This window comes from Python bivittatus, unplaced genomic scaffold (assembly GCF_059951505.1).
Source record: "Python bivittatus isolate LINGU-HERP-01145 unplaced genomic scaffold, Pbiv_v1 ctg000350_np1212, whole genome shotgun sequence".
In the NCBI taxonomy this organism is placed as follows: Eukaryota; Metazoa; Chordata; class Lepidosauria; order Squamata; family Pythonidae; genus Python; species Python bivittatus.
In genome coordinates, this window is record NW_028277074.1 from 41,828,314 (window position 1) to 41,854,413 (window position 26,100).

The 26,100-nt window shown below is 36.6% G+C and overlaps 1 protein-coding gene across 1 annotated transcript in view; it reads right to left on the reverse strand.

Moving 5' to 3' along the window:
* GABRG3 (gamma-aminobutyric acid type A receptor subunit gamma3) overlaps positions 1-26,100 on the reverse strand; it is a 380,486-nt gene that overhangs the window by 265,936 nt on the left and 88,450 nt on the right. The window lies entirely within an intron of this gene.

The window sequence follows — 26,100 nt, forward strand, 5'->3', positions numbered from 1 at the left end:
AGGTTGAAAATTGAGATCATGTGACTGCAGGGGGTGGTGTGACGGTTTGCGATGTTCGTAAGTGCAAGTACAGGTCGTAGAGCACTTTTTCCAAGGCTGTTGTAACTTTGAACAATCATTAAACAAACGGTTAAGTGAGGATTACCTGTACATTATCTGGCTCATGCTCAAGCAGTTACAGGAACAGCACTGCCATATTTGGAATTTGAAAAAATAGGTGTTTACTGCATACCTTAGAAGAAAGTTAATCATTTACTTTTAATTACAATTGTTACTCATTTTTTACTTAATCTTACATACACAGATAAGTAGTTGCATGTATAAATGAAAATAACATTCAGGTTTTTGAAATGTGAAAATTGAAGTCTCTTCCTCCCCCACATAGATACATTTCCATTTTCTTCTTTCACATCACTATGCTGATGGGGTTTGTGAAGTGTTTAAGTACTTAATTTGCTTTCCATGAAAGTGAAGTATCATTAAAAGAAAAAAAAAGGATGCTTTTTAGAAAGTCAGTTACAGGAAGACAAGAGCATTTTTTAAAAACCCTCTGATAAAATGATTGACAAATTACTTTTGTTAGTTTTTAAGGTTTAAACCAATATTTTTAGTTTTTCAACACAAATAAACTACAGCAGTAGCAGCATCTGGTAGAATACCATTGTGCAATGGTTTGATTGTTAGCATCAAATACCTGTACAGCAAATGCTATGTTGTACAAAATAAATCAGCAATCTTGTATTTATTACTTGAGAGTAAGACTCATTGAATCAAAGATGTGAAATTAATCTGTAAAAGATCTTTTTTTTAAATCTCAAAATAAATTGAACTGCCAAAAGTGGACTGTGCTACAACATAAAAGGTAGCTGAAAAAAATCTGCAAATGTTTTTAGGGATAAAAATAGAGTGAGTGAGTGAGTGAGAGAGAGAGAGAGAGAGATTGATTTGATAGATAAATGTGTGCAGCTGAAGAAAGATATGCTATATTCTAAATCTGATAATAGCCATGGGTTTCTGGTTTTGTTTTTTTTTCCTTTATTTACTAAAAAAAATTAATGGAACAATGTTATAAATATATGTGCCACAGTATAGAGAAGCACAGAGATAGCCTTTAAGAAGGTATGCAACAACTGTTGGGAAACTATGACATTAGCCCAAGAAAACAGGAAAGCATGAGAAACAAACTCACAATAGTCCCACCTTGACTCTCTTTGGTATAAGAAAGAGGAAAGGGGAAACACTGTCAGTATTTCAAGATTCCTTTGTTATAACCTCTATCAATAAAGTAGAGTTCTAGTATTTCTTGTGATGTCTGTTTCCTCAACTTGCCTACCTCAAAGGACTAACACACTGACACAGACTGAATTCACAATGATCTCCGTATGTGAGAGATGTTAAACATCCATATGTTTAAATTAAACTCAATGGGGTTGAATTTTAGTATTATTTTACTATTGCTTATCCAGAGGCTAGAGAGCCTAGCCCAAATTTCATACAAGTCATCCATTTCCCTGTCCTTCTGAGCCTGAAAACCTACAGGTACTTAAAAAGACACTTTATATTGTGGGTGTTTAAAACTTATTCTCCAGACAGTCTGTGGGACCTAGTGAACTGATGATAATGTTGCAACAGAAGGAGCAGTGCAAAACAGCATACTCCTGACCTCTCCTTACATAATTCAAATTGAATGATACAGGTAGTCCTTGCTTACCGACTGCTTCAATTAGCAACCATTCAAAGTTACAAAAGGTTTAAAAAACAGCTTTGCAACCAATCCTCACATTTATGATCACAGCATCCCATGGTCACGTGATCACCATTTGTATGCTTCACAACTGGCTCCCAACAAGCAGAGTTAATGGAGAACACAGAAGTAAAATCACAAGTTGCATTCATGTGATGTTTTGCTTAGCAACTGTGATGACTCACTTAACAACCAAATGGGAAGTGACATTGTAAGTCTGCTGTGGACACATGATTTTCCGCTTTGCAACCACAGTGCTTAGCGACAGAGTCACTGGTCCCAATTGTGATCGCTAAGCGAGGACTACTTGTAATAAATCCATTGGTGCAAAACATTTCTCTGGTTACTGTATGTATCTCATATTATGATAAGACCCTCTTTATCATGTCCATTTTGAGTGAGAAGTCTTTCATAATTTCCAGAGGCGGTCTACTCCCTTTGTGCTTCTCTCGCTTTAAAGAACTAAGCTACTTGAAATTTCCAATTGTGATGTCCAGCTCACTTCTTTAGCTAACTTGTGATTATTCCCCCCTTGCTGTTCAACTGACTTGCAGGTGGTTAATTGTTATTATGTCTTTCTTCCTCAGCTTTAGAGCAGTGGGGGCGTTTGATCTGCTTTCCTTCATTACATCTCTTATTCTGGCCAGCCTATTCAGTCTATCCTGCCTACAGAGCCATTTGTTTACTCTGTTGTGCTGCTGAATAAGCTGAGCCAGAAAAAAACAGTGCAGTCAGTTCGCCCAAGCTGAGACTAGACTTTAGTGCTTGAGATCCTTTAACTGTAAATAATTCAGTAGTGGATGGCAGCCCTGCCAGCTATTAATTTGCAACCTATTACTTTCCAACATTTGAATTTAACTTCTGGCATCCCACAGTTGCCTCAACAGAGAGAAAATGGTCACAATGGGAGTTGCTGTAATAAAAATGCAAGAGCCAAATTCAAGGGTTGCTGGTGAAACGTTGAATAAATATATATACACATTATATGCTTTGGTGGAACATTAAAGTTTTGTTCAGCTAAGAATTATCAAAGTTGTGCAGCTCTTTGGCTGAGCAATGGGACAGTTCTACTCCAGTACTTTTTTTTTAATATTTTAGAAATGGTCACATTAGAATTCAAGGCAAACTAACACGTAGGTCTCTTGGTTATATATTTTGTTAAAACTATGCTTACGGCAAATATAATAACAAAATAAAAAACACTGGAATTAAGGTGGACAATATGACCTGAAAGCATAACAAGTTAATCAGACTATGTCCTCTCCTGTTCATGCATTCATAAAAAGAATACGTTGAGGGCAATGAGCAATTTCTTCCCCATTCCTTCCTAGGACCTCCTGTGTTGATTAGGATGATCTGCTATGAAAATTAACTATGTTCACATCAATGAGCTTACAGCTTCCCACAAAACTGAGATTGCAGGATCGAGGTTCCTAATTTTGTGGAGTATTGTGATTCACGATATTGCAAGGACGAACAGTGGGTGAGAATTTCATTCAGTTAAATTGTTTTATAAAACCTTTTTTTGTTTGTTTGTTTAAACAAAAGAAGAATCCGAGAGCTCCAAAAATGAATCCCCAAGGAAGAGCAAGTGAAAAAGAGCTGTTCATCCAGGTACATCCCTATCATGCATTCTATTTATGAATGCCTGGAGAGAGCTCTAGTCACCATGCAGTCAAAGCACAGTGGCCTTCCTAAGGCTTCACAAATAGTGGCCTGGACACTGTAGGGATTATATCATCTCTGCTTTGAACATCAGATGTGTTTGTAGGCATATGATCAGCCAGCTGAAGTCAGGAAACATGGTTACTTTTCTCACTATGTATTTTCTCTCCTTCCTTTGTTGTGATAGAGTGGACTGCAAACGTTCAAAATGCAAGAGCAAATTCAAAGGTTGCCGGTGAACCGTTGGATAAATATGTTCAAAGCCAACTGTACATTATACCTTAAAATAGTTCCTGGACTCTACCATTTCAGAATACAGGTTGGAGATCACATAATTTAATTTTCAATGGAAAAATATATCTGAAAAAACATCATCATCATCATCCCTAGGTGTCAGGGAGTTAAGTTCTTTCCTAACTTTCTCCTTGACATGTACTTTATTTCATGAGGGTGCAATCAACCATGTATTTCCCTTCAGATAGTTTGAAATACTGCCATCCAGAAAAAGTTGTCTGGCAAATAAATCCTCACAACTAAATTAGTAAAACACTTACCTGCTGGCCATTTTTCACTTGTTTTCCCACATAACTCTAATGCTATTTGAATTAGATTGTGGAAACCAGTTGGATATGTTAACAGTATGGTTAATAGTGTGAGCTAACATTACAGGTACCACAAGGTCAAAGCTCAATACCTGGAAGTGAGAGAAATCTTATGTTGAATCAGGTCAAAGGTAGTTGTAGTTTATCACTCTGTTTCTCACAAAGACCAGGCAAAGTTTCATTCATATTACTGAAGGAATAAGGGACAACTGTTTTAAAGTTAGATTCTTAGAGCCTTAAAAAGACTGCCACAAAACAATAAAGGCACTTTAGAGCTATAAAGCAGTTTAGCAACTATGACCTTGTATTTGTAAAACATGGCATGAAAAAGATGTTGAAATGTGTACATTATCATAGGATACATTCATATTATATTTGGTTTTCAGCAAGCTGTCATTTTCTGAATGAGGAACAATGTTCAGCACTGAGCTGCTAAACTGGTTATATCATTTACTCCTAATTCAAGATACCTTTTCCAAACAGGCAATTCAGCTTTATTTCCATTTAAATTTCTATTTTAAAGTTGGAAAGATATACTACATGCTCAATAGCTATGATTATGTGCACAATTATATATGGTTAATAAGTCCCATAGAGCCCCTAACTATATTATGTACAAAGGTCTTCAATACTGAGTAGATATTAAACCTGATCAGCTTTGATAACCTACTGAGAGAACAGCGGGGGGGGGGGGGGCTATAATCAATTGTTCCACACATATCCCCCAACAATAAATAAATGACAGCAAAAATAGATGCTTGTGGTAGTCAGTCATTTGTTAGTGTGTGACAAAGGACTGTCTAGGTTTGAGTTTTGTGTTAATATTGAAGTAGGATTATTATTGCTGTTATATATCACCCTTCTGCATTTTGACTGATCCAGCAAACAAGTTCAGATATCAAAATCTGCTTGTGCATAGTTTGCTGTAGCAGGTTGGGATATTTAAATATACATGCTACTCTGTACTCTAGAAATTCAGGATTAAATTTAGGCATTTGAACCACACTTGGTAGAATAACGCTATAAATCTGTACTCAAGTAAGAGTAGGCAACACAAGCAGGTTTGCTGAAATATCAGTCACAGGACACTTGATAGTACTTTTCCCTTTGATTTGGAAATCATTTACTGGAAGCATTGGTCATGTGCAAATTTTCACATCTTGTTTAATAACTTTTCCTCTTCATATCCCATTCAACGTATGGTAGTAGAAAGTTAAAAATATTATATCCCCTTTGGTTTATACGTTTCCTTTTCCTCTTTATGCTTTCCTACCTAGCCCCATTTAGGCATTAAAAATCCAGACCAGTTATCATGTGCATGTATGTCAGACACCCTCTACAAACATCACTCCAGTTCATTGTGAAATGTCTGCCCAGGAGAGAAGTCATGTTGGCTTTCATATGTTCCAAGACCCTGATAATGCAATATAGCAATACAAATGACAGCAGTATGCATATTTTCTCTTCTCTTGTCAACAGTTGAGTGACTGCAGGAAACCAATGTCATTGGAATGACAATGTGGAAGGTGGAGATTATTCAGATAACTCTAATGTGCTCTAGATTCATCAAATCAAATAAATCTTTATTATGATCATAAACCAGCATAAGGCATGGGGAAGGAATAAAGGCATAAAAATAAGTCATAGAAGCATAAAATGTATTAAAGGGCATGGGGGACATAGATATATAAAATATATAAAAAGGCATAGGGGAATATAAAAGATATATAAAATATGTGAGATTGAGTGTAAATAAGATAAAATAAGAGATCATAAGCTCATAGGCTATAAATGCTGTGTGATGGCAGACTAGGGAGATGCTGAGACTAACCTATTAGTTTGGTAAAAAGCAGGAGCTAGAACTTATGGCAAATGTTGAGCACCGCCACACTGGATCTGGGAAGGCTGTATGTTGTGGTAGGGTTGATGTCTGAAAGCAGTAGCATAGGAACTGTAAATTGTTCTGTGTGCCCTGGATACTTGTATAGTAACAGTAGGATAAAGTTGGTGCAAATATCTCTGTAATACAAGCAATGGAAGAGGACATGCTCCATTGTTTCTACATACCCAGAGTCACAAGGGCATTACTGAGGGGTGAGTGTAACATCATGCCAAAGTAAAGGTCCTCCTGTGCTTTGCACTTCCAATTGTGTAGGTATGCCAGGGGAGAGGCAGAATACCTAAGACCTTCACTGAGGAAGAGGTTCTAAAACTGGTGCTCAATATCAGTCATAAGATGTTTAATAAGAGCTTTGTCCTGATCATAACCCATATCATATAGGAGATGGAAGGTTTTCACAACTGCTTGTTTCCAATTGGATTGGAAATTATTGTTCATAGTTAGGGCTAAGTATGGCCAACTCTTGCAATGAGGCCTGTCTCCAGTTACAGGGTGGAGATAAGGTTGGGGCTTGAAGACTGCCCTAAGAATTTTGACTGTACAAAATCCAGTGGGGAAAATTGGAAAAGAACTGAGATCATAGAGTACCTATGCCGGTGGCTTAGCTTCAAAAATTTAAGAACTGTCCACAATTCTTGGCCACATCTTGTCCTAATATATTTAAGGATTGCGAACAAGCTCCTATGTACACTTTGAACAATGTCGCCCCCACTGAACTTTCCTATTGTTGACAGAGTGCAGAATCACCCACAAGTATTTGAAGAAGGAAATCTGCTCAAGTTTGTAGTGATTTATCATTCATAAATGGGTTTGGGGCCTTTTGGTTTTCTGATAGTTGAGTTCCAGCATGTCTTCCTTGCAATACTGCACTAAGGCCCTCAGTGCTCCTTTGAGGCTAATAAGACTCCTTGCAGTTGTCCCAGAAATGTGTGTGTGTTTGTGTGTGTGTGTATGCATGCACACACATGCAAGTCTGAGTTGTTAAGCTGACCTACCATGGAATTAATATAAAAGTTGAATTGCTGAACATCCTTCTGTAATATAATAATATATAATGTAATATGAATATAAAATTTGAATTGCTGAACATCCTTCTGTATTTCAGTAGCACTAATGAGATAACCCTGGGGTTAAACCTTACTTTGAGCAATGTGCCTTCATGAAGCATGTGCATTATAACAGGCACTGGTCAACCAGAGAATCTCCCACAATTAGATTTTAAAGCAGTGTTTGATTCTATGAAGCAAGAATAGAAAGAGGTCACATTGCATGAAGAGTATTTGTGGATAAGGAGCACATATTCTAGTTTTGGTAAATGTTCAAATTTTGAATCTGATTTTTTAATCTTCACACAGGGAATGCAGTAGAACTGACCCAGTATGCTCCAAATCTCTCTGTCACTGCAATGCAATATTACCATTCCATTTGTTTGGGGTCCTGCAGTAGTACAGACCAAATCTGGAACAAGTGAGTATTGGGAGAGAAGGTATTAGGAAGCAAACTGTTCTATAGATTGCTCAAATGGATTTCACATCCAACAAATAGAAATGGGTGAATTCAGCACTCTTGTTTTTTTCTTTGATGGTGCCTGTTTCACAAATGTAGTAGCTGTGATCATAGAACTCTATTTGGAGACAGGACGCTGCTGCAGCAGATCTAGCATTAGGCATACAGAAAACCACTACTATAGAGATTTAAAGACTCATGCTGCATACAGTCCCTGTGTCTCTCATATTTTAATGTTTCTGGCAGTACAGAAAAGGCTATAGGAGCCCCGTGCTGCTTGGATTTCTTGCTTACTTCCATTAACAGTTTCCAAATTAATGAGAAAACTAAAACAACCCACTGAATTTCTATACATGTGGCAAACAAGAATATAGCAAGACTGATTGCAGAATTTTTTCTAATATGTATTATAATAAAAATGGGGTGATCATTGTCTCAGTTGACTGGACAAGCAAATTAAAAGTGATATTTCTCAGTTTATGCAAAGTGCATTATTGCACCAGCTGCTGTAGCTTGAGTCTGAATAGCTTCCTTAATATCATTCTTAAATGTCCTATCATTAATTTTAATAAAAGTGCCACTGATGGGACATAATGTAGTTTTCTTTTTCTTCCCTAAAATGTTCAGACATAATTAAAGATGGTAAACTTGTAATAAATAATATTAGTAACAACAATAACAAAAGCAACAATAATTCAATGAATGGATGAATTTCAACTCATGAATTTCCCACGTGCAGAGTTCTTTGTGCACATCACCCCATCAACTTATATTAGGTGAGATATAGACTTAGTCATACTAAAGGAAACATAGAACAGAAAGAAGGTGTAGAAAAAATGAGTAACCCCACTGAAATCAATGGATGTGTTAGTCACAATTTCTGACTCAGATCTGACCTGTTAATTAAAACAAACAAAAATACAACACAATAAACAAACCCTTCTTTCAATATTAACAGCATAAAACAAATAATATTTAGCTTTAAAATATTGCTGATGCAGTGGGAACTGCATTGTTTAAAAAGCCAGACAAATAAAAAGGTTTCAAGTGACACTGAAAAAAAGTATGAAAGCAAGTCAGGACAGTACAACCCCATTCTAATAGTCACTCATCCCAGATTCATAGTGGCATATGGATGAAGCAGGATAGGGATAAAGTGTTGTTTGCTTAGGAGCTACTTTATTTAAGGTGAGAGAGAAGAGAGATGAAAAGAGAACATGGCACAAATATGGGGCAAATAAATTCTCCTCTGGAAAGCAAATTTCCAAGCTAGTTTGCACATAAACCCCACCTATCCACCTCCCCGCTCACCTCACATCTGGTTTCTCAAGTTCTTTGTATGCCTGATTAAGCACCAAGATGTTGCATGTCTCTATATAGAGCCATTAAGAATGGTGACTTTGCCTTTTTTCATCACCTAATATTTCACAATGCATGGTAACACCACCATATAGTAGCTGTTTACTTGCTTTTTGGCTGGCACTCAAAAAAGGTTGGGTGATTTAACCCTAAAAATAAATATAACACTAAATAATCCTTGACTACATACGTTTTTATTACATTGTTTCAAAAGTCATTTAGAAGGTTCATCTCACCCTATGGCATTCTGAAGAACTTACTTACTTCACACGCTAGGTTTTTCAGTTTTTGTTTAATATATCCCTGTTAAATGTTACATTTACCTAGCAAAATTTTCACTGCTGATGAGTCAAATTCTTATGGCAAAGTCTAAAACAATTTTCAAATAATTAGTCAGGCCTCATGGCTCACTTAATTATTATAGATGATTAGTCCAATTATTCTGAAATCTAAAATAAGAAGCAGAATGACTTCTCCAAGGTCAAATACTGATGAATAAAGGCACACAAAATAATTTTTTGGGAAAGCTATGCAACCAGGGAAGCTAATATAGTCCCAATTACAAAGTAGAAAAAAGGCAAATGTCAACATCCATTGACACATGTTCAGATTATATTAAACAGAAGCTTTGTAAAATTTTATTTGCCTCCCTTATCTCCCAGTGTACACCAATACAATAAATCAAATATACCATTTCACTGAAGAGCAATAAAAATAGAGTGCACTCCTCTTGTGCCAGAAATAGACATGCAATTGATATTGTCTAGTGTGAATGACAGGCCAAAATTACTTGCACATGACTGATTCTGTAGCCAAGTTTCAATCCCTTTCTGAAGTAGCTACAGAAACAAAATTTTATTTTTAGAACTAAGAGGCTGTTATAGTCTAACATTTTTTTTAAAATGTGATATTACAATTTATTCTTCCTTTCACAGACCACCACATAGATAGCCATCAGTATTCATTTATTGTAATAGATACTAAATTGAAGATGTCTTCATTTTGGGTTGCCTAGCCACCTTCTCTTTCTTTAAAAAACAAAGCATATTGATTATTCTGTGGGCTTTCTAGTGTGACTTCACCCTTTGGAAGAAGAGGAGAAAGAGGCGAAGATGAAGGAAGAATGAGATTGCTTTAACCCTTCAAAGATGCTTAAGTGAATAAAGTTGGTTTGCTGCTAGTAATTTGATAGGCATAAATAGATCATTCCCTGTTTGTAATAAACCATTTTAAAATTGCATCAACAACAAATGAACAATGAAAATAAGCAGTGGGAAGCCCACTTCCAATGTGCCTCAAATCTTGTTTCAACCCACACATGTATCAGTGAACATGGATGACATTGATAGGCTTTTACATTTTCTTCCATTACCTATGTGATACTAATATATACATATATGCATATTCCAAGGGTGAACCTATATTTCTCACCGCCATTGGAAATCCTTCTTTTCCGAACCATGGCATTTGCATGTGGAATTTTGGCACTCCTCCCAACTGGCATTGTGCTACTGTCCTCCTTGGCCAGCTGAGCCCATTTTCTTCTGGGTTGGCCACTATGGAAAACTTCCATTTTGTGCTTTCCCCTCTGGAGCTCTGCAGAATTTGGGAAAGCACCATTTTCCTACTTGCCTGAACTCCTGCATTTCCATTCTTCTTACCCTGGGAACTCTAGTAAATTTCACCAGTGAATTTTACTAGTCCTCTAGTAAATTTCACTGGTGACTTTATCATCAAACCTGAACTTAATCCTTTTGGTCAGTTTCTAGTCACTTTTATCGTACCTGTTCTGTTTTGTTTTAAAGTGAATGTCTTGCTTTTTCATGCTTATATAAGGAGCATGTCGTAAACTCTTGTCTCATCCTGTCTCCCAGCTATTGGGGTCAAGTAAGCCATTAAAGTGCCATCAAGAGATATTAAAGCTGGAGTGATAATAACTCAGACCAATAGAAGTTTAAGATTCAAAGTTTAAAAAAAAACAAGCTTTGGGGAAACTGGAAGACAGATTTGCCACAGCATTAATACAATCATTTCCTATTATCATTAATTTGCAAAGACTGAAATAAGTCTATTCTAAAATAAATAACACATCATTTTAATTAGAAAAAATCATTATAATAAATAATAAATCATTTTATTATAAGTCAAAAAATTAAAACCGTTTATAAGGTCTTTCCATTCCCATAATTAAATTGGTGATAGCACCCTAAAATTGATTTAAAAAGTAGTTTTCACTTCATTCCTGTCCTAATAAATTTTGCTTTCTAGTTTAATTGAACAAGTCATCTTTAACAAACATAGACACACAACAAACAAATGCACTTATTAATATCAACAAAAATATTTTCATACAAATATCTTCTGCCTGTTCTGTCACATTTTAATGCTATGTCTCAGTATATTAAGTAGCATTTTCTAAATTTTTCAATATAGTAAATAATGTTTGGAGTTTCTCATTGTCTACAATAATAACACAGAGTGGGGAAGAAAAACTAACAACAAGCTGAATTGCAGGATTTAGAACATTTTATGCCAATATTTTATTTTTGCAAGCAATATTATATATGCTAGCCAATGGAACTTTACACAACATACTGTAAGTAAATCAAGTGAATTTGTGTACTAATGTTTTAAGCTCCCAGCTGTACCATTATCATGAAAAGATGCAAACAGAGCACAATATAAAACAATGTGTTAACAGTATCAGAATAACAGAAGCAGAATCAGTTACACAGTTTGTAAAAGACTATTATGAAAGCAAACAATATTTGACCTATTAAAATTCAGTCAAATCAGCCACAGCATACCTTGATGTACTGCTCTGAATCTTGTGGAATCACCATTCCAGATTTATAGGTGTGAGCGTTTTATAGTTAATTATTTAAACAGTAAGTATATTCTGAGGCTTAGTTTGGGGTAGTGATTAAAGAAACCAGACTAGAAACCAAAAGACTTTGAATTCTAATCCCGTGTCAGGCACAAAGCCAGCTGGGTGATTTGGGGCCAGTGTCTCTCTAAGCCCTAGAAAGAAGACCATGACAAACCATTTCCAAAAATATTGCCAAGAAAACTGTGTGGACCTACCCAGGCAGTCACCAGGAGTCAAGATTGACTCAAAGGCCTGTGCACGCACATACACACAGAGTTAATTTTAAAAGAATCACCCTGAAACACACTAAGTTTCTGTAAAAGCTCTCTCTCCTCCCATTGTTCATATTCACTAACTATATTTTTTGTTAGCAGATATTTCTCCCCAGATGTCTGAGTTTCCTACTAAATTTCCATGAGTGGCTTCATATTCCTTTTCACTGCTGTTGACTATTGCCCTTTAGATTACAAGAGTAAGGGCATAACAATATCAAAACAGATTGAAAGCAGGTATCTATCGATCAACACTGAGGCAAAGATGTCTGATATTTTAGATCTTCCACTGAATTGGTTTTGTTACTTGACAAAATATTTTGTTTGGTCTGGATCATTGCCCAGTATGTTTTAGCCGTACATCTAATTTCCAAAAATTATACTTAGAGATTAGAACTAGCCCTTGGACAAAAACTTGATGTACAATTGGTTAACCCCAAAGGATAGTTTCTAAATTGGCACACCTAACACAATGTTCTATATAGCACTCATAAATAAGAGCGTATTTCCATTGGAAATGGGGGCGTCTTTCAGCTAACTAGAACTTTCAGCTTCTGGTCATTCTTCTTTGACTAAAGGAAGCGTATATTGGGAAATGTAATGTTCAAATAGTACTTCATTATACAGATGCTGTGCTAAGAGATAACCTTGAAATGAAATAAGAAAAATGCACATACAATGTGGAAATTGACTTTTATATTGTTAGGAAGTCAGGGGATGAAGGATGGAAGGAAAGGAAGAGAAGAAAGGAAACCAGTAATTCCCTTATTTCAGCTATTAAAAGTTTGTGGGAAATTGCAGCTATACTTTCTTGTTTCACACCTGAGCCATTTTTTCTGGTTGCCATTCTAAATTTAGTTTTTACTCTTGATGCCTAGAATCTTTTTTAAAAAAAATAGTTCATAGTGAACTAAAAACTGCATATTCCTCATAACCCATGAATATGCCTAAGATACTTTATGAAAGTAGGCCTTAATCAGAGTAAGTAACAATAGCATTGCATTATTACGTGGCCATCGTAAATTCATTTACCTAGAGGTAAAGCCCACTTAACCTCATAAAGCTTATTTTTCAACAGATATAAATGACTACACTACACTAAAAATACTTAAATCCAATTACTCTGCTTAAAGTGATCTATTGGGTAAAATTGCTGGTATCTGCATAAATACTATACCCCAATACTAAAGGATTGTGTTCAGCTTAATAATATCCTCACCGCATGTTTATTTCCTGACAGTTTAGCCTTTTTTTAGTTTTAGACATAGTCTTCTTTTAATTAAATTAAAACAAAAAAATGTGTTTTAATTTAAATTTAATTTAATTAAAACAAAAAAACTGGCAAGTAGGTTTGGAAGGGCAATTCTGAGAGGAAAATGAACTATTTCTTCTTCACTTGCCATCCATTTTCTTGTAAGGGGTATCCATGGAGGGGAGGGGAAGTAAAAAAGAAGTTGAGATCTGGTTATAATCACACAACCTTCTTGTCCATGTATCACTTCAGTGTTATTTGATTAATGAGTTGTATAGTTTCATCAGCAGCTAACATAATTTTCTCACCCCCTCAAGTTCCATTCCACCTACACTGAGTGGAAAGGCACTTTTCAATTTGCTTTAAGTACAGGAACAAATTTAACTCAAGGGGTTTTATGCCCTACCATGGATTTTTCTTTTCTTATAGTCATCGTATGATTCCATATCAGCAGTGGGTATGCAGAGCCCACAGTTTAAACACGGTATGCAGGGGTTCCATTCTTTTTCTTTAGGCTTGTCAAAATACAAAGCTCATTCTCTGTTCATATTTATTTGGGGAATAAGAAGGCTTTGTTCCTTAATTATTTATAACAGCACCAAAACAGACTAGCAATAAATGAAGACCTGCAATCTTTATAATGCTGGCCTTGCCTCATCCCTAGGTCACAACTCAAGCACCTTCATCCTAACAGCTGCAAAACCCAAAAAAGAGTCAGGATATTTGGCATCATTATTCCTCCAATTTTTTTCTATTCCTGGAGAAAGGGCTGGGTTTTGCTGAGGATCACTCATAAGGAGAAGCTCAAGAATATTTCTTTAGTTTCAAAATACTTGAAAATAGTTTCCACTAGAGTTCATGGAAATGATGGTGAAGCTTGAGGGGGGTGGAACTGGAGGGGCTTCTGCTCAGGAGAGAGACAAAAAGAAGAATCCTTGTGGGGGGTGTAAAAAAGTCAAGATGGCAGCTGCAATCAGGCAGTCATGGCTGCCCTGGCTTTTTTTTTTTTTGGTTCCCCCTCCCCCACCACCCTCAGGGCCTGTCCATGGAGACAAGATAATCTTCCCACTTCTAATGCTTTGAATACCAACTTGAAAACAGTTTAGACTAATAGAAGTGGAAATTATTTTAAACTTAAATGCCTGGTATAGGGTGGAGAATTTATGAGTGTGTTCAAGTGGGTAAACAATATTATTATTATTATTATTATTTGTTTATTTATTTATTTATTTATTTATTTGACTTGCCCCGCCCATCTCCCCACAACGGGGGACTCTGGGCGGCTTACAACAAACTAAAATCGGCAATACATAATTAAAATATTATGTACATATAAAAATATACATGTTGAAGGCTACATGCCGGTAGTGGACTCACATTTTGTACTGTAGCTCAATCCATTGATGTCTTGTGATGGACATGTCTCCTCCCCATCACACTGTGACCTTCCCTGTGTTTTGGTTTAGCCCATGGGGTAAGATATGTTATTTAATATATTTCTAATGTACCTAGCTGATCTTTAAAAATTTTAAGGGATTGGTATAATCCTTGACATTTTGTAATATTGTAACTCTTATTGAGGGCATGAGTTACATGTCATCTCCTTGATGTTCCTATACATGCTTTCCAGGTTCAGAATGAATTTTCATTGCAGCATTAAATCTCTACATGACCACCAACTGAAAAGATTTATCTTTATTATCTAACAAGATATGAAATACAAAGAGAAGTCTGGAACCAGATTAAAAGAATAAGCTGCAATACCTTCAGAGAGTATCTGCCCCCTGAATTCAGTTATTGGGTAGTTTAGTAAACAATAATAATAATGTATAATATTCCAGGACTTTTATTTCCATAAACAATTAAGACCTCTATTATAGACAAAATCACTGTTTTTTTTACTTAATCTTTTGCATCGTTATTTCTTATGAAACAAAATCATGTCACTCATTTAATTATTGGTATTCATAATGAAGTTACTGTTGACTCAACTTTTATATCATGCATGAATGGGAATATGCTTTCTTTCCCCCAGTACTCAGAACTTCTCTATTAGGAGAGGAGAAAGTGAATTAGTCCCATATATCTGAAAGCACAAACACATATATCCCATCCACAAACTTGGCAGTCCTACCTCACAAGAAGGGCAATCTACATAGAATTTTTAAAAAGTCATTCTTTTGGTGAAGAAGTTGATAGCCTAGACAATTTGGCTTTTTCTTGTAAGGAAGTTGCTCTAGACTCTTAATTGTTTTACTTGCCATCCCACCGCCACTAAACACTTTAATGTGACCTCCAAGTGTTTGTATCCCAGAGCATCACTATTCTTATATGTGGTGGCCAAGTGAATTGCAGTCTGACAAGATTATTGTGGTGATATTGCATGACAAGTACAGGAGTATAAGAGGCATCACTGAATTTCTTTCTGAAGCTGGGTTAGACCCATGATCAAGTTGCCATATCCAGTGCTAATGGGTTAATGTAGTGATGATTGCAATACCAATGCATCTTCCTTCATCATGAAATTGGCTGAATATTTATATTCCAAACATTACTTTGGAAGGTTTCCCATCTCATTATCCCATGGACCAAATGTCTGACACAGCTGTTAGCCTAAGAATCCTACAGAATGTGAGCTGTTTAATTCCTAATTGAGAAAATCCCTGAATACAAAGCTGTCTAAAGCAGGTACCTACACTAGTCAATGATTTATATTCCCTCCAATAGGTAAGAAGTCCAAGCCATTATGTTGCCAGCAGGGGATTAAGGCAATCCTGCAGAGCAAATGTGTTGTAGTGTACTATTTCAGGATATACTGTCTATAATCAAAAGTCTATCCCAAAGTAATATGGTTGGCACCATGTTGAGGCTACAGGGATACTGTGCCATCAACAGAAAAGGCAAGGAAACCAACAATTAGATTAAAACAATAGGGAGAAAAGCTATCACAAGTACTTTCATTTTTCCCCAAATGTTAACAAAGCTTTCAGGAGTTATTTGATTTGTCAAAGCTTTGATTGCATCTCCCCAATGTTGGGATTTGCCTCAAAGCAGAGAATGGAATCACGCATTCCATCCATCCATACTTTGAAACACTTGCAAAGTACTTCACAGATTGGAAAGGTTCTGTGGTTGTCACATACAGTATACTACATTACAATTTCACTTCCTTAAATAGAGAATGCTGAGGAAGGTATTAAGTGAAGTAATGGGTTATCTAAAACTGGCATGAGTCACCAGCCATCAGTTTAATATCTCATTAATTTTTTTGCCTATCAAATCTCTTTTGGGCTGATCAAGCTAATGTTATTTGGGGCTTCATTCATCTTCTCAGGCTCAGCTTCTAAACCAGGATTCTCCAAAATGGTGAATATGGACCCCCCCACAAGGGTCAATGGGACTATCCAAGGGGTTGATATTATTATTATTAGTAGTAGTAGAGTTAAAGTAGTATTTATTAAATTATTTTCATATAATACATGCTTGGGGGTGAATAGGCAATCTGAAACTTCATGAAGGTGTTGATAAACTGAAGAGTTTGGGGATCCCTGTTCTAAACTGTGACCAGCCACAAGACTTAACTTCACACTTTTTTATCTTATGCTCATGGATTATTACGCTTCTCTGCTGGTCCTGCCTACACAGCTTGGAATTTGAATTTCAAATTCAAGTTGAGCGTGCCCTTAAAATCACTTTTTCCAATTCACAAGGATCAGCCAAATTCACACAGGCTTAGTTTGTACAATACAACAGAAGGAATATTCCAAAACTACTGTGCTCCCTGACTGAGCTTGCTATCTACTTTAATAAGGATGCTTATATAAGTATTCAGAAGGAAATCTGATTGAGTTCAATGGACTTTGCTGATCTTATCAAGCTTGTTGGATTTCCCATGACATTTCACAAACATATTGCCTAGAAAGAGCCTTCAAATACAGATTAAAATTAAGTGCCAACTCTAATGAAGCTTCAGAATACTGTAGTCTTCTTCCATTCATGCTAAGCTAAAACCTATAACAATTAAAGTTGGTGGTTCCCAATTATCTTTATTGCAGATATCAGTATTACAGACCCAATTGTGATATACTGACTTAAGTTAAAAAAACAAACAAGAATTCTAATTTTGACTAATTAATAATTATCTGATAGAGATGGAAACACTGTAAGCAAAGAATTAGCAGTGTACATTTGCTATACTTGGCATTTATGAATAAGACATTGAAACTTCTTATTCAAATTCTTGAAAGTACTTCAGTTCACTGATTTCAATTTCTTCACTGGGTTTACTATCCCTTATGCAATAATTCCCTTTTGTAACTTCAATCTGCTATGATATATTTGTTCAATAAAAATAAATATTGGTTTTCACCCAGATGTGCCATTAAGGTATAAAATAATTCACATTCTAGATACTGATATAGAGAATGAAAGAAAACTTATTACTTTATTTGGATGTTTCATTATAGTGCAATGTCCCTAGGCAGTTCCTCTAATCAGAAATACCAGTTTGAAATGTTTTAGCATTGCAGCTCACAGTGTCTCATAAATAACAGTATCAGTTTAAGTCATAGTACAGCTTTTCTCAAGCTGTACACTGATGCAATGTAATTATCAGACAATTGCTTATGTTCTTTGCATATGTCACTGCCTTTCAATTATTTGACTTGCTACCCTTATTAAATTTGACCAATGAGTCCCTACTTGAGATCTCCACCACCAGGAATCTCTGCTTTCAAGATCATCCATTCTGCTGGTCTTAGAAGCAGAGGCTGAAACACTTTAAATTTCATAACCAATGAAGTTTCCCTTAAACTCATGAGGCTAAAGATACGCCCTAAGAATCAAAACCTTCTAGATCAGGTATTGCTAGGTTGCCATCTGCTCTTCTTAAGGGTTGTGAATCAACATTTTACTCAACTGTGTGGAAATGTATTTCTAACAAATCAGAAAGGTATCAAATCCCAAGAGAGATTAGGGAAGCAAGCTTTATTTTCTTTTTATTCGACAGAAATGATTCATAAGTATTGCATACAGCACATCTTGCTTAAAAGGAAACTCTCTTTAGTTCAGTAAGACTTACTCCAAATGTCACGTGCAGAAGATTGGAACCCAGGCAGCAGCATAAGAAGGTAATTTTAGATCCTTCTCTTAATCATCTAAGATGCTCATTAGCAGGACATGTGAAAGCTATCTTCCATTTGTTTTCCCTCGGAATTGATACTGAGTTGCTTATTGCCTCTGATCTTGAAGGTGAAGTTTTATAAGCATGACTAACCATAAATAGCCTTATTTTCCAGAGTTTTTCAGATCATCTCTTCAGTATGTAAGCATTCCTCCCAGAAGTGTTTCTCAGAAAAGCAAAGCAAAAAGAAAAAAATGGATTTTGTACCTAGAACAAACAATGCTCAGCCTTTCTAGAGTTGCCAAAAATATACAATATTTCTGAACGGTATTGTTGGAACAGCCTGTTTCAATGGTGGTTCTACTAGTGACTGTACAGTTATTATATTACACAAACACTAGACAATAAACAATCACAGCATAATATACTTTCAATAGGAGTATGCAGTATTTTATGTAACTTACACATCTAAATAAATGAAAAAAAATACTACATTGTTAATATAACATCTTAGTCACCAGGACAAATTTTATTCTATTTCTTAGAGCCTGACAACACTAACAGACATGTAAGAAGCGATGCTTATAGGAGGTGTAAGCTTTAACTGTTTTAAAACAGAACCCTCCAAATCCTGAGTCAAAGACAAATTCTATTTTTTTTTTTAAAATCTTATTTCCATATCAGATCTCACTAAAACTGATGGAACAGAATTTTTCTCCTTTATTTTCAAAGGAAAAGAAAGTTATGCTGTTGCACTTATTTAGTTACAAAATGGCCTAGGCACATGGATTAATGTCCTGTCTTACCTCCTGCTTGTCCTGGCCTACCATTTGGGGGGGGGGGGCAGGAATAGATGACATTGGGAAAGGGAGCTCCATCCAAGTTTTCTGACTCTGCATCAAAAGTTGTACTCCGCCCCCCCCGCCCCCCCACATGCCGGAGCAAGCAAGATAATCTACTCTACCTGGTGAGCTTTGTTCTGCCCTAGATACATGCCTCCACTTCGTTTATTCGTGCACACCCCTCAACCCTGGCCCTCTTTGGAGACCATCATATTCAGCAGTTGGGTACCTGCCATGAAAGCCTGCACCTTAGTGGTCTTAGTAGCGAATGGTGAAATGCCACGTTTCAACCACAGTATGGACAGAATGGCTAGCCATTACTGTGGCCCAAATGGAGGAACAGTTGGAAATCTGGAAATATCTCACTTGACATGAGGGAAAGAAGCAGCTGAAGGCTGCAGTGTGGAAAAGCCCTTTCCTATCATCCTTTCTCCAGCAGCCTATAGCCTCCCTGGCTCCTCCATTTTAACTAAATGCCCACATAAAAAATCACAAGGGAACTCATTCTACAGAGCTTTTTCATATGGAAAATGGCATAACAGAAAATATAACTGGAGTAGTCACCTCGACCCTCTCCATCTCAAAATCACCATCAAATATTGCAAGAGATTCTCAGTATTTCTGAATAATGTAGAAAAGCAACAGCTTTTTTCACAAGGGAAAAAAAATCTTTTGAGAAATTGCAAGGCTGATTTGGGCGCAGGGGAAGGAAAAGGGAGGTTTTGATAACTGGCAGTGCATTAAACAAATAAATATTTACTCAGAAGGAAGTCCTACTGTAAAACACATATATATCTAGTTTATGCCGCTATATTATTGATCAGTTGTTTGTAGATGACTAATTAAACATAATTTAATGTTGTTGTTTAGTCGTTAAGTCGTGTCCGACTCTTCGTGACCCCATGAACCATATTGCGCCAGGCCTTCCTGTCCTTCACAGCCTCCCTGAGTTTGCTCAGTTTCATGCTCATTGCTTCAGTGATGCTATCTAACCATCTCATCCTCTGCCGTCCTCTTCTCCTTTTGCCTTCAATCTTTCCCAGCATCAGGGTCTTCTCCAAAGAGATCTCTCTTCACATTAGGTGACCAAAGTATCTGAGCTTGAGCTTCATTATCGATCCTTCCAATGAGCAATCAGGGTTGATTTCCTTTAAGATTGACTGGTTTGACCTCCTAGCAGTCCAGGGGACTCTCAAGAGTCTTCTCCAGCACCACAGTTCAAAGGCATCAATTCTTCGGCACTCGGCCTTCTTTATGGTCCAGCTCTCACAGCCATACTTTACTACTGGAAAAACCATAGCTTTGACTATGCGGATCTTTGTCGGCAAGGTGACGTCTCTGCTGTTTAATATGCTATCTAGGCTTGCCATAGCTTTCCTCCCAAGGAGCAAGCATCTTTTAATTTCATGGCTGCAGTCTCCGTCTGTGGTGATCTTGGAGCCCAGATAAATGACGTCTGTTACTGCTTCCATTTCTACCCCTTCTATTTGCCAGGAATAATTTAATGACAAAGCTATTAATAAGTGAAAATTCCAATTCAGTATAGCACTTCTATATATTTTTTTCAATTTTATAAATTCAAATTTACAATGATGCTGGTAGAGTTTAACTTTCCATACTTTCTGCTACGGATTATTATGCTATGCTTAACTCTTCTGTAACAGTAAAATTCCATCATTCCTCATAGAATAATGATTTGCTACTTTGTAATGTCAAATAGTTAATTTTATTAAAAGTCCCTCAAGCAATTCTATAAACCAAAAGTTATCATGCCATTTATCCATTAAGATATTATCTAGATATTGCCATTGTTTAGCAATAATTTGGCTGCTAAAAGTAGAAAATGGATAAGTGTTTCATTTTGGAATGTTTCCTGACTATAAAATATATATAGTAAACCTAACTTTGGAAAAAAATCTTCTGTTTAGCTATATATGACATCTTGTTAAAATCTTTCTTTCAAAAATCTGAAACTTTATCATATCCCAACCAAAGATGAAAGAATGTTCCATTCAGTTTACACCCTTGTCAACAACTTACTGAATATTTAAAAGATATATAAAAGGTTCTTATTAGATTTTGATGCCACCAAAGTAAGAACTGAAGATATAATTCCTATGTAGATGCTGAAAAGAACCTCCCAGGCTGCATACGTCATAGCAAGTATGAACATCTAATTGTTTCCCTAAATCTAGGTCCCAAGCTTCTTTTAACCCTTTGATAGATTTATTAAAATCTGTTATCTGGCATAGTTTTGGAACTGTACCTTTAGATTCTATTAAGAAGTTTAACATTACTTTTTCAGAATTAGACAGAAGTCTATCTCCATCACTTTTTAATTTTGTAACATTGAGTTGAATTGACACTACAAAAGCCAAGGTACTTTATGTACTAATTGTTGTTCAATGTGCTATAAACTACAAGTATTGAGTTTTTATTTTAAAAATCCTTTCTTCTATAAAAGCCTTTTTTCCCATAATTTCAATGGTATGGCTCTGTCTTGATTGAAACTTGGACATAGTTAAGGCAAAGATGCCTGGGATAAGTCTTGAAAAACTCCACATTTGGCACATTACAGAACATTTCCATGATAATTTCATCCCCACTTCAAGGATATAATGGGGAACTACATCACTTCAGTCTCAGAACTGTACAGGTAGTATCAATGGGCTTCTTTTTGCCCATCCCAATTCCACAATCTTTTTATGAATCCCTTGCAAAGGAAAAAGGGGATGAATTAGATTAATGATTGCAAATCCCTTTTTGGCTGATGAAAGGGGAACTTGCTTATGGGGGAAAGTATTTTATTTGGCACCTTACAATGCTAAACTACTTGAAATACTTCTGACAGATTCTGCGCATAAGGAAGGAGATTTTACTAAAAGAGAATTGTTCTGCTAAAAGCAAGAGTTTTATGAATCAGGAAGTAGAATCAGTATTATTTAGCTGCCTTTCACCTACTGAATTGCTTTTGCTAATAGACTGCATGATTCCCACTGAAAATACTATTTTCAATGGTGATAATGCAGAGATTTTTTTTAAGCTGCCTCTAGATTCATATTTGTCCTTCAAACAGCTTTTCTCTATCAAGTAGGACTACCAGACTTGGCTGGCAAAAGTCAAGACCAGCAAAGAGATTCATAACACTATCAACTATTTGTTGCCACCTAGTGGTCTTGCTAGATCATCCCAGATCTGGTGGCCCTACTACCAAGTACCTTCTAGGTATGATGAACTACAGCGTCTATCATCCCCAATCAACCAAGAGAGAGCAGCAGGTTGTGGAAGACTGCTTCTGTTGTCGTTTCTTCCTTCACAATCTTGCTTATGGAACCATTTTAGTTGGATTCTTACACATATTCTTTCTACTAAAATCTTATTACCATTCTAAATCATTAACGCTTCATGGTCTCTATCCTAAATGCACCCTTTAGGGCTAGGAAGAATAACCATTCAACCAAGGAGCACTAGTTTAATAAAATGGCCCCTCTACCAATTTTGTTTTTCTACTTCCTTTTGCTGATTTTTCAGCATGTTTACTTGAGAGTAAGCCAAATAAACCCACTGAGGCTTATTTAAGATTAGACATGCAGAGGATTGATTGTGCCTCCTCTCCCCTCCTAAAAAAGAAAAGAAATGGGTCATAATACACCTTTTAAATGTTTGTGCCTTTTTAAAGTAAAGCATGTTGGGCAATTTTCACATATGCACATATGATACAAACACCATTTGTGAAAATTCATGGAAATGCAATTCATGGAAAATAATTTTCCTTTGTAGCTTCAGCTTAAAAATCAGATTGCCTAAAGTGGCAAATTATGATTTGACATTTTTAACAAGTTGTCTCAATCACTGCCTATTCTTTGGTTAGCTATTCAGCTCTGCACCTTGAATGGCTACTTACTATTTTTTGGGGGGCTTTAACTGTTATCCATTATAATGGCATCTACCACCTCTCAGTAGGTGACAAAGAAGGCAGCATTTGGGGGGGGCAGGTGTCACCTTTTTAAGTAAAACAAACACAGACACACACACACACACACACACACACACACAGAATTCTGAGGAAAGAGGGCTTCAATTTGCTTTCTACAGAACTATTTCACTTGAACAGGCAACCCGTTCAAAATAGAACCAAATCCAAATTGCTAATTTATATTGGGAGCAGGAGTGGAGGGTAGCCCTTTTCCATATGGCTCTCACTTGCATATTTTTATAGATATGAACTTTTTAAAATGTTAAGTTTCCATCTATAACTGTAGTGGAGAAAATAAACCTAACAAACAAAACGGAGGTTGCATCCTGTTCTTCCCTGACATTGACATGACCAGGGTCAAATCCAGTTCATCTCTTTGCCTAATGCCATCTGACCCAAACTGACCCTCCCTGCCCCCAGACAAAGCACCCCCACTCCATGATCCCATTTAAACCAAAGAATAGAAGCCTCCTCACCAGCTCACAGTACAGTCCAAGGGCAACCCTTACAAGGAAATTGCAACCTAGAGAAGCCCCAACCTTCCATCCTCCATCAGCTGATGACCCCAACATTCCACCTCCTTCACAATGAGCTTCCCAAGCTCTGCTGTCCTCCTGAAAGACCCGAACAGTTGAACTCTGACAAGGACCTGCCCAGCTTCCCCAAACTGGCCAGCAAATGAGATCCCTAGGATTTCCATTAACTTCTATAAAAATCTTTGTTCTTCCATTGTTTGGGGGCTCTCAGGCATTCAATGATTGTGGCAATAAGCATGGTTCTTCTCCTCAGGGTTGTGCTCCTTCTTCAGACTGAATCTATAACATATCTAGTAAAAGCTCCTGGAAGTCAGAAATTTGGCCTGCTTCTTTTCCAATGTTTTTATGATTTTCATTACCTGTGGTTCTTCAGAAACATATCAGGTTTTTCTCTGCTGATGTCAGTAATTGCTAACAGCTTTTATGAATAATGCTTTGTTGGCATCCATTGGTAATAATGAACAACATGCCACTAGAGGAAAGGGTGGCATAATGAGTTACCAGAACTAGCAATTAAGATGAATGTATTTGACATTTCAGGTGGAAGAGAGTTAAGAGATGGGGTTGTTGGCTTTGAGAAGCATACTAGCAGAACCACAGTCAAAAGTAAAAAGAAAAAAAAACCCTTTCTTTCACAAAAAGGACAATTTACAGTAATTCATTTTAAATGAATTAAATGTGCTTAAAATGCCTAGATCCACAAGATGTAAGTACCAAATGCACTCTATTCATCAAGAAAGCTAACACAAAAGTTACAATAGAAAACTACAATAGAAAACAAGAAAATTATAAATTTAATTAACTTTAAAACTTCTCTTGGCTCATCTCCAAAAGCTAAGTAGGTTTTGGACCTGATTAATATTTGAATGGAACACCACTAGGAAATCTCAGGGTGGTAGCCTAGACTGGGAAGTTGAAAAGGCATCTCCAAAGAAGACAGCAGAGAACCACTTTTGTATATTGTTATCAAGAAAGTCACCATTTAAGCCCAACTCAAAGAAGGCTTTACCTTTTGGGGAGTTTGAGTGCTGATAGGTTGGTAGATTGAGTTCTGGACTGGGACTAAGAAGACCTTGGCAAAATTCCCATTTGAATGGAGAGGTCTAGTACAAGCCGCAGTGATGAAAAAATCATGAAGCATGCATCACACATCACAACACAAATCTGGCCTTTTGTATTTGCATTCTGGAGTCAGACATGAGTACATAAACTATGTGGGTGGCAACACTGCATTGCAATGTACTGTTCATCATAATTTGCCCCTGCCTGTCTATTGTGGACATATTTGTGGACCATCTATGAGCATTTTTTTTTTGTAGTTTATTAACTGGTGATTGTAATTTAATGAACATTTATAAGCCCATGTACAAGTCTGAACTTCAGCATGCAATCACATTGGCAAAATACAGTTGCTATGCAAGCTGAGCTTGCCATTGGGAGACAAAAATAACTTATAATTATAGATTATAATTATATAATTATTTGCCCTTAGCTAGTTATCACTCTGAGCTAATTATTTAATATAAGAATTTTTGCCACATAGGTTGATCAGTCCCCCTGCGATTTACCCATTTCAATAATGAAAAGCTTGTTATCCTCTCTCTCTTTATGAGATCCTTCAAGAGTTTCTAGATTTTAATGATGGGACTGAACAGTTCTTTTCTTAAGGAAAACAAGGTAACTTAATTAGATTTGTGAAACAGTTTGTCATATGCTTGCTAATCCACATTCAGTGCTCAGAAATATATAATAAATTGCTGCATTTCCACAGGATGTTGGGAAGAAATAAGTGAGGATTCTGAGCTGCAGATGTGATTTTATATTAATGCTGGGCAAGTATTCAGACCCTACTTGATTGTTTTCTGAGAGGAGTGGGTTAGGATGGAGAGCAAGCTTTGGAGGAAATGAAAAGGCTTTTGAAGGAGAGTTCTATTAATTCTCTGTGGAGGTGAGAGGCTTTCTAGTGAAAGACAACACAGTGAGTGGGAGATTTTACAAAGAAATATTGCTGCTGCCTCAAGCAGGGTCAGAGAAGCATTCAGAACATCCCAAAGGGAATGATGTGACATCATGAAACATAACAGTACTGGTCCCAAAGGCATTATTGAAAAATAAATGGCTACCCCAGTCATGGCATATCAACCTTCCCATTATGCAATGTTTTAAGCTTGGGCAGAGAATTGTGCAGGTGGAAACCTAGCACATGGTCCAGACTATCAACCAAGCAGATGATCCTTTGGCAAAAGAGAAGTGCTGCCAACATGCTGGATCCATCTTTCCACCATTTGAAGCAGCAGCCACAGGTCCTTCTTCAGTGAAAACATCTTTGTGTGAATTTGGCAACAGGAGTGGCCAAAGGGAAGGATAGCTAGCCTCCTTACATTTTTCAGAAGTGACCTGGAGACATTTGCTTAGCCTTGTGAGAGTATCTGTTGGCTCCTGGCAGATGAGTCTT